General features: G+C 36.8%; 1 protein-coding gene across 2 annotated transcripts in view; it reads right to left on the reverse strand.

Moving 5' to 3' along the window:
- CARF (calcium responsive transcription factor) overlaps window positions 1–14067 on the reverse strand; it is a 94635-nt gene that overhangs the window by 20478 nt on the left and 60090 nt on the right. Inside the window, exon 18 of one of the 2 annotated variants that reach the window (XM_082397061.1) lies at window positions 9526–9665. The gene's annotated coding sequence lies outside the window, so the exon portion shown is untranslated. The other variant, XM_082397065.1, reaches the window with a different exon arrangement.

The following is a 14067-nucleotide window of genomic DNA, read 5'->3' on the forward strand; positions in this document are numbered from 1 at the left end:
TCCAATAAATGCTCTGGACACGAAGCTCAGTGGTGCTTCTTGGTTGAACACATTGATGTGATGGGAGGGTGAAGTGCCCTGATTCCGTGGGGAGAAGGCATGGAACTTCTGTACTCAAGACCCTCCCAAATCTTACCTTATATGTCTTTTATTTGGCTATTCCTGATTTGTATCCTTTCTGATAAAACGAATTGTAAGCACAGTGCTTTCTTGAGTTCTGAGTCATTCTAGGAAATTATCAAACCTAAAGGGGTCATGGGATCATCCCAGATCTGTAGGCAGCTGGAAGTGCAGGTGACCTAAGGATCCCACTTTTGACTGGTGTCTTGTTGGGGACCATGCCCTTTAATTTGTATGGTCTGTGCTAACTCTGGATGGTTAGTGCCAGAAGTGAATTGTAGTATACCAGTTGTTGTCAGAATAAACATCAGTAATGTAAAATGTATTAAGAGATGCATGAAAGAATGGTTATCAAATTATTAACGGTATTTATCTCCAAACTAATTTCAGGTGATTTTTATTGTTTTAAAACATCTTTCATGTTTTAATCAAATTTTTTATAATGATTATGTGTTATGTATATAATGGGGAGGAGTTTTTTATGCTGTGAGGGGAAAAGTAAGCTCTGGAAGACATACTATTAGGTTAAGAAACTAAGATGCTGAACAGTAGGTATTATAAGATCCATTTATACTTATATATATATACATATTCATGTATAATTATGTATATTTAAAGAATATGGAGATATGTACATATTAATAGAATGAGAATAGGAATAGTGTACTATAAAATGCTGTTGACAGTGGTTATCTATAAGGAAAGGTGTCAGGAGGGAGTCATTTGCTATGCATATTTCTATATTGTTTGAATCTTTTACAACTAGAATATTTATGTTACTCAACTAGCAAAAAAAAAAAAAAAAAAGACAAAACAATTCCACAAAAATGTTTAAAAAAAGGCCAACAAAAATTGATTTTTTAAAAAAAGTAGATTGCAATATAAAAATGGTCTAGTGAAAAAAATTGATATTTCACACAAGAAAAAGAAATATTTGAAAAACACCTCACTAATAAAATATGTTAATCTTAACAAAAGTGAAATATCATTTCAAATTAGAAAAGTCTTTAAATTATCATATTTAATTCTCATGAAGACATGATCAGATGTACAATCAAAAATTACTTTGAGACAGAGTAAAACAACATAAAATGTACAGGAAGAAACTTGATAATCTTATCAATAGTGTGAAAATGCTTATGTTCTTTAAACAGCATTTCCAAATCTAGGAAACTAAACCAGAAAACATAGTAGTCAGAGATACAAAAAATGATTTTTATACAGAAAACATAGTAGTCAGAGATACAAAAATGATTTTTATACAAAAAATATTTGGCATTAAAAATACTGGAAATATCTAAACGTCCAAAAAATGTGGGGAATGAATATATAGATGTGAAAAACCTATATTATGCAATATTATGCATCCATTAAAATGACAATTTTGAAGAACCTTTAAGGCAATAAAAAAATACAATGTAGCGTTCAGTTTTAAAAAAGCAGTATTTATAACTGCTTATGATCCAAATTATGTTTAAAGATACATTCCTCAATTTTAAATATAATTATTTTTTCTTTTTCAAGGTTCCTCAATGAAAGCTTATTATTTTAATAATTTTTATTGTTTTAAAATTATATTTACTCAGTAACATTTTCAGGCAATGTTTCAGACAACCGGTTGTCTGTTTAATCTTTGGTTTCCTGATAGAACACTTATTCAATACAATAAAAATATTTTAAATTACTTGATAAAGCACTGAACCTTTAAAGTACACCTGGGGTTAAAGCTCTAAAGCTGACACTAACTGTATGATTCTGGGAAAATTACTTATTCCTTCTGAGCCAAATTCACTCATCTGTTTAAAGAAAAAAAAAAAGATTGGGTCAGACTTCCAGGGTCTTTTCTAGGTCTAAAAATATTATGATCCACTATTATTTATTGATACCACTGATAAAGTATAAATCTCTTTTTTCTACTCTAGTTTGATGGCTTATGCAAATGTGATAGATTTGTTCAGGAAGATTAATAAATTTGAGGAGGGCTGGATTAGGATTTTAGGGTTAGAATGAACTTTATTAACCATCTGCTACTGTACAATCATACAAACTGAGACCAGGGATGGCAGCTGACTAATCCATGATCATAAAATAGAAAAACTGAAAACCAAGCACCAAAAGTAAAAATCTCCCAGAGCTAATTATTAAGATCAATGGTTTCCCATTTAGACACTCTTTGAATAAAATAAAGCAAATGCCAAGAATTAGTAATATTTTAAAATTAACACATTTTTTATTAATGCAGTTGAACAAATAGTCATATATACACTCAAATCATATTATTCATTTGTTTAGTGACAATGTTAGACTCTCAGATCCCTCTGCAGTTAATCTACAACACCTCAGGGGTTTCAGCCAATAGGAAGGGAACTACTGATAAAGACAACTAGCAAATATAAATAGGAAAGAAGCTAAATCTCAGTTCACAGTAAAATTCAAAGTGATATTTTAAATTGTATCTTCAAATGTTTACTGATACTTGACAGAATTACCCTCTTTTGAGTCTCAATTTCTCGTTTATAAAATGAGAACATTCACTGCTGCCAACAGGACTGATATAAAAATAGATAATTATGTAAAAACACAATGCATAGTATATAATAGCTATTCAATGTCAGTTCCTTTCCCCTTGCCCTTTGCATTCTGAAAATTATCATGATCAAATAGGACCAGAACCTGTAAAAGTTATATATCAGGAAATTTAATGATACAGAAAGAGAAAAGAAATAAAAGACTGCCTAGCTATGAAATCTGCATCATACCCATTTAATGAACAAATTGTTCCATTTAATAGCTTTTTATTACTGGTCTGCATCCAGTCCCTTTTGATACCCATATTGATACCCATGTCATGAGAAGTATCATCAACTCTGTGGCCCATGTGTATAGCTCCCATAAGCCATGGGCTCCACAGAGCCAAGATATTTCAGAGAACCACTGAATTCTAGCACTCATTCTCACTCTCCCAGGTTGCAGATGAAGAAATGAATTGATTCACCCAAGATTACTCAATTAAGTAAGGATCAGAACTAGTTCTCTGCTCCTATTATTTCACATATCACCCAAACTACTTATTCTACCAGCATCCATTGCTGAGTTTTCTATTGTAGTTTACTTCCTGTGAAAATACTTTTAGCCAAAGGGTATAGACAAAAATAGAAGAATTAATTGGCTATAAAATTGCAGGGCAGGTTTAGGTGAAATTAGAAATAATCAATATACAGCTACAGGTTGTAACTAAATGAAATTCATGACCATTTTAAACCAGCTCTAGCTTCTGTGCTTACTACTACAGAGTTAAAATCAACGGAACTGTAAACTGTAGTGTAATTAAAAATTAAAATGACTTCAGTGTTTCCATGGAAATAAAAAGACCTGATGAATAAAAAATTACTATTACACAACTGATATAGAAGTCTGTTACTCTGAAAGTCACACATTGTTTCTTAGCTACTACAAGCTAGATGTTTTTGTTTTGTTTTATTCTTGCCTATATCCTTTGGTTAAATTCTTCTTGAAGGTCTAAATACACCCATATTTTGTACTAATGTAATTCTGATATCAAAACATTTCAATGTATTTTCAAATGTTAATCAAACCTGACAAGAGAGGAAAGTTCATCTTAAGACAGTTAATATATTTACATAATTCTAATCACCTTCTTAAAGCCAGAATGTATACTGTCACTTAACCATATTTTAGGTAAAAGCAAAATAAGTGAAAAAGTTTAATAATATATTAAATATAAAATTGAATAAAGTATAAAAAGATAACAAAAAGTTGATAGTTTAAGGTAGTTAGTTCCAAAAAAAAAGAATAGAAAGCTGAAGACTAGAAAGAAAAAAGACTTTTCTGAAATATTTTTATAATCAAGCCTAGAAATTCTGAATCTCATGTGGAGGGAGTGTTACATGTGAATATGGTATATTAAAGGGCATTTAGGCTGTAGTTACCTTATACTGCAGTGTCTCTTGGAGACCCCTGTTTTATAATACACTGAATATGTATTTGTTGACTAAGGGACTGAAGAGATTGCTTCAATTAGCAACTAATCTGAGGTATTTCCTAGGCCTATGTTCCTTCACAGGTTCCAAAGTGGACTCAATTGACCAGTGTGAAGCATTGTTGGTGTTCCTTTTAACTTATTAGCCATTTTTGCTGCTCTACCTAATCTAAGTGTTGGAGGGCCCCAGGGCTAGAACCTGGTCATTCTCTTCTTTATCTACATTTCTTCTCTGTTTTCTGTTTTTAAATACCATCCATATGTTGATAAACCACAAAAATGTTTATCTAGATTTGTATTTCTAAGTGCCTACTAAACACTTCCACCTGGAAACCAGTCCAAAGACAGCTCCTGCTTTTCTCTTCTGAATCTATTCAACCCCAGTCTTCCTCAACTCAGTAAAATTCACTATCATCCATACAGTTGCTCAAGGCTAAAACCCTGGAGACATTCTTCGCTCCTCCCCTTCCTTCACTCACCATCCCCACACCCCCTCCCCAACAGCCCCTCAATCAGCAAGTCTTGATGATTCTCTCTCTAAAATATATCGTGAATCTGTCCATTTCTCTTTGCTTGCTGTATCACTATCATTCTAGTTCCAAGTCACCTCTCACCCAGGCAATTGCAATAACTTCCTAATTGCTCTCCCCGTTTCCATTCATGTCCTTCTATAATATATTCTCCTACAACATATAAAACAAGGTATATCACTTCTCCACTAAAAATTTTCTAATGGTTTTTGCTGTACTCAGAATAAAATTGACCCTATGATTACCAGGGACTCCAAGGCCTTCTGTACATGACTGACCTCAGCTCATACCATTTTCCCTATTGCTGTCTAAGCTTATGTCACACTGACTTTTTTCAGCCCTTTAACACATTTTTTTTTTTTTTTGACCTCAAGGCCTTTGCATTTACTGTTTCTTTTACCTGTGAAGGTCTTCCCCCTGCTTTTGAATTTTGGCTTCTTTTCATCTGTTGAATGCTATCTCCCTGAAAATACCACCAAATAACCTGTTGATAAAGCAAAACTAAGTTTCCTGCTTACTGTAGTAAGGAAAAATACTACCTTGACGATCTTACCAGTGTTTCTGAGGGGGAAGAACAAAGGGGAGATGTTTGTGAGTTTTGGGGGGTCTAGTTTAAAGTTGAGTTTTTCAATACAAGAATTTGATAGGTATTGGGTAAAGTCTGCAGGGCTGACAGGGAAACCCCAAGCCAAAGTTACCCATCAAAAAGTCCTTCTCACAGAAATGGGCCTGCTTTAGTACCTTTGCTATACTCAGCCACTGGCTGGGAGCAGCCTGTGAGAAGCATAGCTTCTGAACAAGCACCATGGTAGATCCAGAGCATAGCAGCTGGGGTCACTGGTCAATTACTCCACTTGAAGCAAAAGCTCTGAGTGGGTCATTTTCATAGCTGTCAAGGGCTCACCTCTTGTGCTGAACAGACATCTCTACCCACAGCTTCAGGGTACAGGTCTTCTGTGGTTCTTGTGGGCCTGTCTTCCTGAGGGGAAACTCAGATGGGACCTCCGACACTGCTGTTGATCTCTGGGGTCACAAGTGGTACGCATGCTCTCCCTCACCAACAGCTATCTCTTCATCAGGTCTTGGTGGCTTATGGGTGGTGTGACTGAAATCTGAACTCCTGAAAGGTCTTAGCAATCATATTGTTCTCATGCTGACATTGCTGCACGAGTCTATTCACTGTTAACAGCGGGGCACAGGAGTACCAAAAGGTGCCCAAATGGATCATCTGGGTTCCGCATGTAGTCCCCCTGCCCCACCTCCTCCAACTGATCAGGGTCCATCACCCCTGCCAGAATGCTGAAGCCTCTTCTTACCTGCTGGTGCCTGGATACAAGGACTCCAAAGTGCACTGCCATCAGCCTATCTTATAGTTCAATAAAAACTTTGTGTTCCTCCTGGCAAGAGTATGCTCCCTTTGGGGACTAGGACCTCCAACCCTGCAGGGCTCAGAATTAAAGGGGTGGGAAGCACAAAACCTCCCAGTGTGTCATTCGGAATGATGGTGAATGGAGCCACTCCTGCTTCTGCCCCTTGGTTATTAATTAATGTCCCATGTATTCTTCCTGTTGGGAACACAGCACCATAAAGAGGTCTCTGATTTAATGCACCAAGGATGGCACTCAAACTTTCAGAATGTTGCCTCTGGGTTAATGCTGTAGCTCTGCTTTTAGAAGGCCATTTCAGCATTCTATGAACTTACCATCTTACGTACAGCAATTTCTTCAAGAAACAAACCATACAAATTACTTTGCATACATATTCATACCTCTTTGAAATTATACTAAATACAGTCCTAATTGCTGCATTAACCTAGGTGACCAAATTTGTTTTCCCCCAGACAAAACTAGAAGACAGAAAAGCAGGAACTGTTTAGCTATTTTTCTAATGGGCATGCCTGCCATTTTATCTTTATAAATTTTAAGGAGGCTATGTATATAACAAAATTCAAAGTCATTTTCACATCCTGTAGATCTATATCTATTTTTAAATGTACAATAACAACAGCTAGATAAAACTACTTAGTGACCAGTGTTTTGTCTCTCATTTTTTTCTTTAGATTTTGTCTAAGTATTCAAAGATTATGTATCAATTAACTCAGTTTAATATTTGTCTAACCTATTTAAGTTACCTAAGGATCTAGATATTACAATTGTAGTTAAATATAAAGTTCTTAAGAATTTTGATATTATAGAAATGTCATAAGATAATAAATCTTTTTAAGATACCCATCATTATAATTTTACCTAGTTAATCATGATTCTAATTTTTGTAATGTTAAACAACTTGTAGAAATAGTAACTATGGGCTTCCCTGGTGGCGCAGTGGTTCAGAATCCACCTGCCACTGCAGGGGACATGGGTTCGAGCCCTGGTCCAGGAAGACCTCACATGCCGTGGAGCAACTAAGCCCGTGCACCACAACTACTGAGCCTGTGCTCTAGAGCCCGTGAGCCACAACTACTGATCCTACGTGCCGCAACTACTAAAGCCCGCGCACCTAGAGCCCGTGCTCTGCCACAAGAGAAGTCACCTCAATGAGAAGGCCATGCACCACAGTGAGGAGTAGTCCCCACTTGCTGCAAATAGAGAAAGCCCATGGGCAGCAACGAAGACCCAACGCAGCCAAAAAAATAATAATAAATAAATAAATAAAAGAAATAATAACTATAATGCCACCTCATCTGTCCCATCAAACCAATGCAAAAATACAGAGTTTAAATTATGAGATGTTCAATCTTCATGTATAACCTAGAATATTGTGTTGGCAGTAATTTCATACATTAAAGTCAGGAAGAAGATAAATGTTTTTCAGTCCTTCAAATCAGTACAATTAATTCACTCTAATTTGTCCAATGATTCAACTATTTATCAGGAATATTCTATTAAAATTTTCTATATAATATATAAACTTCATATTCATAAATAAAATTACAAAAACTCTTTAAATCCTGTTTCAAAGCCCTTCATCTTGGAACCAAGACCTCTTTTTTTTTTTTTTTAAAGAAGATTGAGAAATTCTGGTTTAGAGCAGTATTTCTCAACTGTTTTTATTTTGTTTGTTTGTTTGTTTTTTAAATTTTTACTTTTATTTCTTTCTTTCTTTCTTGGGCTGTGTTGGGTCTTCGTTTCTGTTGGAGGGCTTTCTCTAGTTGCAGCGAGCGGGGGCCACTCTTCATCGCGGTGCGCGGGCCTCTGACTCTCGCGGTCTCTCTTGTTGCGGAGCACAGGCTCCAGACGCGCAGGCTCAGTAGCTGTGGCTCACGGGCCCAGTTGCTCCGGGGCATGTGGGATCCTCCCAGACCAGGGCTCGAACCCGTGTCCCCTGCATTGGCAGGCACATTCTCAACCACTGCGCCACCAGGGAAGCCCCAAGACCTCTTTTTTCTTTCCTTATAGTTTTAACCAGAAATATCTCTTAAAAGCAATTTTAAAGAAAAGAAACAAAAAGTTTCATTTTCTTTCCATTTTAGAAATTCTTCATTAGATATTCCTAGAGTGAGCACATAATGACAGAATAATTGTTTTCATCAATTAATCTTTAATGTTTCCCTAGGGAGGGAAAAGGAAAAGAGGAACAGACAGAAAAAATGAGAGGAAGCCAGCTTTAGTCAAATACAAAATTATCACTGTAAAAGACTAATTATCTTTCCTTAATTAAGGAGAAGGGAAAACTTAGATTCAGGAAAATTATTTTGACATATCTGCACGGGGAAGAGGGAGGGAGGGAGAGAAGGAGAGAGAGAGGGAGTGAGAGAAAGAGAGAGAGGGAGAGACAGAAGGAAAGAGAGAAAGAGAGGGAAAGGGTCATTATAATTGATTTAAACATTAATTCAGGTCCCTTGACAATCTGATTTGTATGATTAAAAAGCCAGTAGTTATTGATACTTAAAGTATAGAAATGAGAGGGAGGGGGGTCTCATATTAAACAAAGTAATCTTTCTCTTTTCAATAAAGAAGACCATCTCCTCCTGAGCTGTTCTGAAGGGAAGAAGAAAAAGTCGAAGGTGAGACAGAACAGAGGGAAATGGAGGAACACAGGATGAGGAAAGTAGAATAAAGGACATTACATTCAAATTGTGATTTGAAGGGATCTGGAAAAGATGGTTTTAATTTTTTCACATTTTCCCCTTGTCTTTGCCAAGGAATCTTTTAAGGAGGCAATTTCACAATCCCTTGAATATATTTTGGAAGTTTCCTCTTGCCTTAAAATGTAGACAATTGTATGTTTGGGATATTGCTTCTTTTTTGCTTCAAAGTGCCTCCCAAAAGGAACAATTTTGTTCATAACAAAAGTTCCCCAAAGTAACCACTGTAATTCCAAATATCATTAGAAAGTTAAGATGACACATTCTGATCCTAGTATAAATACAGACAAGATGCAGGAGTTCAGCCCAGAGTGGGTACAGAACTAAAGATAAACCTATGAGTCTAGCAACAGTAAGACAAATCTTGTGCACCTTGTGTCTTGGGGACCCTCCCCTACAAAGAGAACTAGACTTCCAATGGACAAGATAAAACAAGAGTAAGTAAAGTTCTGATAAGATTTTCATAAATGACCTGAGACAGTTTTTCCAAAGGATGCCAGTCTGAAGAGAAACCTTCTGAACATTCAAAACTTACTCTCATCTTCATCCCTATGAACGTCCTCTTATAGACACACAATGAAGAAATGACGAGGACAAACAGTAGTACTGTTAGTAATAATGCAGATTTCTACCCAAAATAAGAGTTTTTCAAACTGATCAATCAATGGATTTTTTAAAAGAGTTTCTAATTCCTAGATATTACTCTCAAACTAAACTTAGCATTTGCATTTGGAGTGTTTGATTAAAAAAAAATAAGAAATCAGAACTCAAACCCAATATGAACTTACCTCACCGTCGTCATTGGACAGACCCTGTGCAGGAGGCTCAAAGGGCCTCAGAAAAACACGCTGTTTCCAAGTTGACCAGATTTTGATGGGACCTCCAAGACAGTCAAATATTGGCTCCTTTAAAATACCTCCAAAATAACCTGTTGATAAAGCAAAACTGAGTTTTTTGCTTACTGCAGTAAGGGAGAATACTGTCTTGATAGTCTTAGCAGTGTCTCACAGGGAAGTCAGAGGTACAATATTTATGAGTTTTGGGGATCTGGTTTAAGATGCGTTTCAAAGCAGAGGATCTGAGCGGGATTAGACAAAGATTTTACATAATATTTTTTGACTGGGCAAAGGGAGGTGAGAGTTTAGAAGTATTTCACAGTCTTCTGCCTTTTTAGACTAATCTGCTAGTCCCTACACAACCTGAATTGTTCACCCACCTGGAAATTCTTTGATTTAAAATGGTTATTCCTTTTTCACAATTGATAGTATCAATACTTATCACTCCACTTTACAATTCGTTTATTGTATTAACTGTCTGCCCCTACACTGTGAGTCCCTGTAGGACTAAGATTAGGTTTTGTTAATCTTTCTTGCAGCCAGCAGGTAACGCAGTGTCTGGTTCTCAATAAATACTCAGTCACTGTTGCCCAGGAGTGGAGAAAAACACACAAACATGCTGAGGTTATTATGAACACAACCTCAGATGAATCCTTAATCAAGTAGGGCTATTAATAATATTTTTGCCTAGTCTAATTACTCTCCTACTAGCTTTTCTCAACTCCCTAACACACTTCCCCCCCTGCACCAATCTCCACACTCCCCTAAGGCCCTTGCTTCTTATTTCACTGAGAAAACTGAATTAATCAGAAGATAATTTCCAGATTCTCACTTGTACCCACCTACTAGCATCTTTACCCATGGAGTCTGTCTTGTCATCCATCCATATAAGAGGTACCCATGCTTCTTCAGGCAGAGCAAGCACGTCCCATTCTTGCAGTTCCCTCGTACTGCACTACTCTTCATGTATCTGCATGACTAACTCTCCTACTCTCTAATTTGCTTACATATACCTTCTTAATGAGGCCACTCAGATTGCCCTATTTAAAATTGAAATTCTCTCCACACTGAACCCTATATTTCCCTTTCTCTGTTCCATTTTCATTCCATATTATTTATCAACCTAACATATAAGTACTTCATACACATATAATAATACATATAAGTACATACAATATACTTATTTAGTATGTTTATATATACTTACTTATTATGTTTATTATTTATTGTCTATCGCCCCCTACTGGAATGTAAGCTCCAAAAAGGCAGGAAACGTGTTTTGCTGAATGTCCATCTTTAAGATTTTAGAGGGTTCTTATAGAACAGAAATGTAAAAAACACAAGAGTTTCTAAAAGCAATTACAGATGCAATAGTTACAGCCAGAAAATTGTTATACAATTTTATTATGGTAACCAGTAAATTATCTTATCACCTCCATTTGATCACCATACTTATTTTCAGAAATCTGTGAAGTTTAATTTTTTTCATCCAGATTTTAGGAAAGCTTTTTGATTCAACAGGCTACTTTAATATATCATTTAAATAAGACTTTTAAACACATGCTAAGCAAAATGTAAAATTCTCAGCCTGGCCCTGTAGAATTATTACCATTTAACCTGTCATATCTTTTTAATCTTTTCCCAGCTTCTTTGCTTCCCTGGATCCTAAAGTTCTCACAAAAATGAACTTACTAGCACCCCCAAATGTGCTGTATAATTCCTTCTACTTGCTCCTTGAATTCTATATATCTGCAATTTAATCTCATGTCCATATCCTGTCATGAAAGATTCAACCTAAAGATCCTACCATGAAAAGATCACTTGCTTTTCTGGACTGTGTAGCAAAAGTAACGTGGAATGGTATTGGTCAGACTTTGGTACTAATATGAGCTTTATCACTTAATAGTTTATGTAACAACCTCAGGCAAGTTGCTGAATTTCTGAATTTCAGCTCTCGCATTTGTGGGAGACACCATTAGTGGCCTAAATGATATTCAATGAATTCTTTCTCTCTTATTAAAACACAATTTTTCTTGGGGTGGTAATGTGCCCTTTAAAAAGAGCTACAGTAAAAGAAAAATAAAATAAAAAATAAAAAGAGATACATTTCCTAGCATCCTTTGTAACTAGGGTGATTATACAACAGTTCTAAACAGTAAGTTAAAAGTAGAAGTTACTGTTGGATCTTCTGAGAAAGACCTTTGGCTTACTCACCTAGCTGAGACCTTTTGCCTATTCTATTCTTCCTGTCTGAACTCCACCGCTGGCCAATCTGGAAGATTGCCTTTGGACTTAGTTTCACAGAAAAAAGAAAACACTCTTTATTTGGTTAAGCCAACATAATCATGCCTCTACTGTGACCAGCCAAAGGTGCTCCCTAACAGGACTTCTCTGGTGGTGCAGTGGATAAGAATCTGCCTGCCAGTGCAAAGGACACGGATTCGATCCCTGGTCCGCGGAGATCCCACATGCCGTGGAGCAACTAAGCCTATGTGCCACAACTACCAAGCCTGCACTCTACAGCCCGCGAGCCACAACTACTGAGCCCACGTGCCACAACTACTGAAGCCCACGCACCTAGAGCCCATGCTCCACAACAAGAGAAGCCACTGCAATGAGAAGCCCACGCATTGCAACGAAGAGTAGCCCCCATTCACCGGAACCAGAGAAAGCCCACATGCAGCAACGAAGACCCAACACAGCCAAAAATTAATTAATTAATTAATTAATTTAAAAAACAAACTAAAAAGATGTTCCCTAAGAGATACACCATCTTGAAAGTTAAGGATAATGCTTATGTTTCAGGATTTTAAAGCGCATTATTAATAAAATTAATTATAAAAATTATCATATATTGAGAAGCATGTATCAGATTCTGTTTAAGATCTTAACATGGGTTCACTCACTAAATCCTCATAACAATTCAGTGAGGTAGCTACTACTACTATTCCCTCAGATTAAAAAAATGAAAAACTGAAAGTCTCAGTAATCTGTCCAGCTAATAAAGAGGAAGTAGGATTCAAACCCTAGCATATGCTCCTAACCACAAGTCCAAGCTATAATAATAAAAAAACACTTACTTTATGCCAGGCAAAATGCCAAGTGCTTTAACCAAAAAATATAAAGCACTAAGTCCAATGTCCAGTGCTCATTAAAATGTCAGTTCTGTTCCTTGTAAGTAATGTCTTCTTCCTCGGAATTCTTATATAATTTTATCTATATTCCTATTATGAAATATACCATTTTCTATATTGTATAAAGTTAAATATCTCATGTAATAGACAATTTAGTTCCTTTGAGGCAAACTTTTAAGTCATTCATTTTGGTATCCTACATGGCACCTAACTCTGTCAGTGACGGTACACACAAGGTTGAGTCATTATGACTGGAGGAGCCATGACAGTGGGGATTGGAAACTATACCATCAAAGGTGTTGCTATACAAACAGGCCGTTCTTGGGAATTACTTTAGACCAATAATATACCCTAAGTCCCACAATAATATACATGTTTGTCTCACCCAGATTTGTGATACCGTTTTCTGTCTCATAATCTATCCTTGCCCTTCTCTTACAATCTCCTACTTCATCTTCCAACTTTACTGCTCCTGCAGAAACCCAAATGTGACATTATGTTGGAACTGCCTAGAGAACTTTCACATCTACTCAAGATGGAAAAAAAGTAACCAGATTTACCCTCCTGGCTGAAACAACTACAAAACTGGATAACTTCCCTGGTGGTGCAGTGGTTAGGAAGCCGCCTGCCAATGCAGGGGACATGGGTTCGAGACCTGGTCCGGGAAAATCCCACATGCCACGGCGCAACTAAGCCCATGTGCCACAACTACTGAGCCTGCGCTCTAGAGCCTACGAGCCACATCTACTGAGCCTGCGTGCCACAACTACTGAGGCCTGCACGCCTAGAGCCCGTGCTCCGCAACAAGAGAAGCAACCACAACGAGAAGCCTCCGCACCGCAACAAGAAGTAGCCCCCGCTCACCGTGACTAGAGAAATCCTCCATGCAACCAAGACCCAAAACAGCAAAAAATAAAAATAAAAAAATATGTTAATTTATTAAAAAAAGAAAAACTGGATAAAATATATGAAACAATGATTCTCAAAATATTGGACATCATGCAACAAAGGACAGAGATCACTGAGAGATGGAAAACAAATGAGTTGAAGCTTATGTTACCCCAGATTACCACCTGAAGAGAGTTTTCAGGCTGTAGCACATGGAAATGTAACCTAGGCCGAGCCTCTCTGGGTACAGGAGATGGAACCTGATATCAAGGAAGACCAAAGCAGCCAGAGCTTGTAGGATCAAGTACTGGAGAAGAGAGAGCTACACAGATTTGTGAAAATGACTATACTACCCAAAGCAATCTACAGATTCAATACAATCCCTATCAAACTACCACTGGCATTTTTCACAGAACTAGAACAAAAAATTTCACATCTGTATGGAAACACAAAAGACCCCGAATAGCCAAAG

Source organism: Balaenoptera borealis, assembly GCF_965194805.1.
Source record: "Balaenoptera borealis genome assembly, chromosome: 6".
Classification (NCBI taxonomy): domain Eukaryota; kingdom Metazoa; phylum Chordata; class Mammalia; order Artiodactyla; family Balaenopteridae; genus Balaenoptera; species Balaenoptera borealis.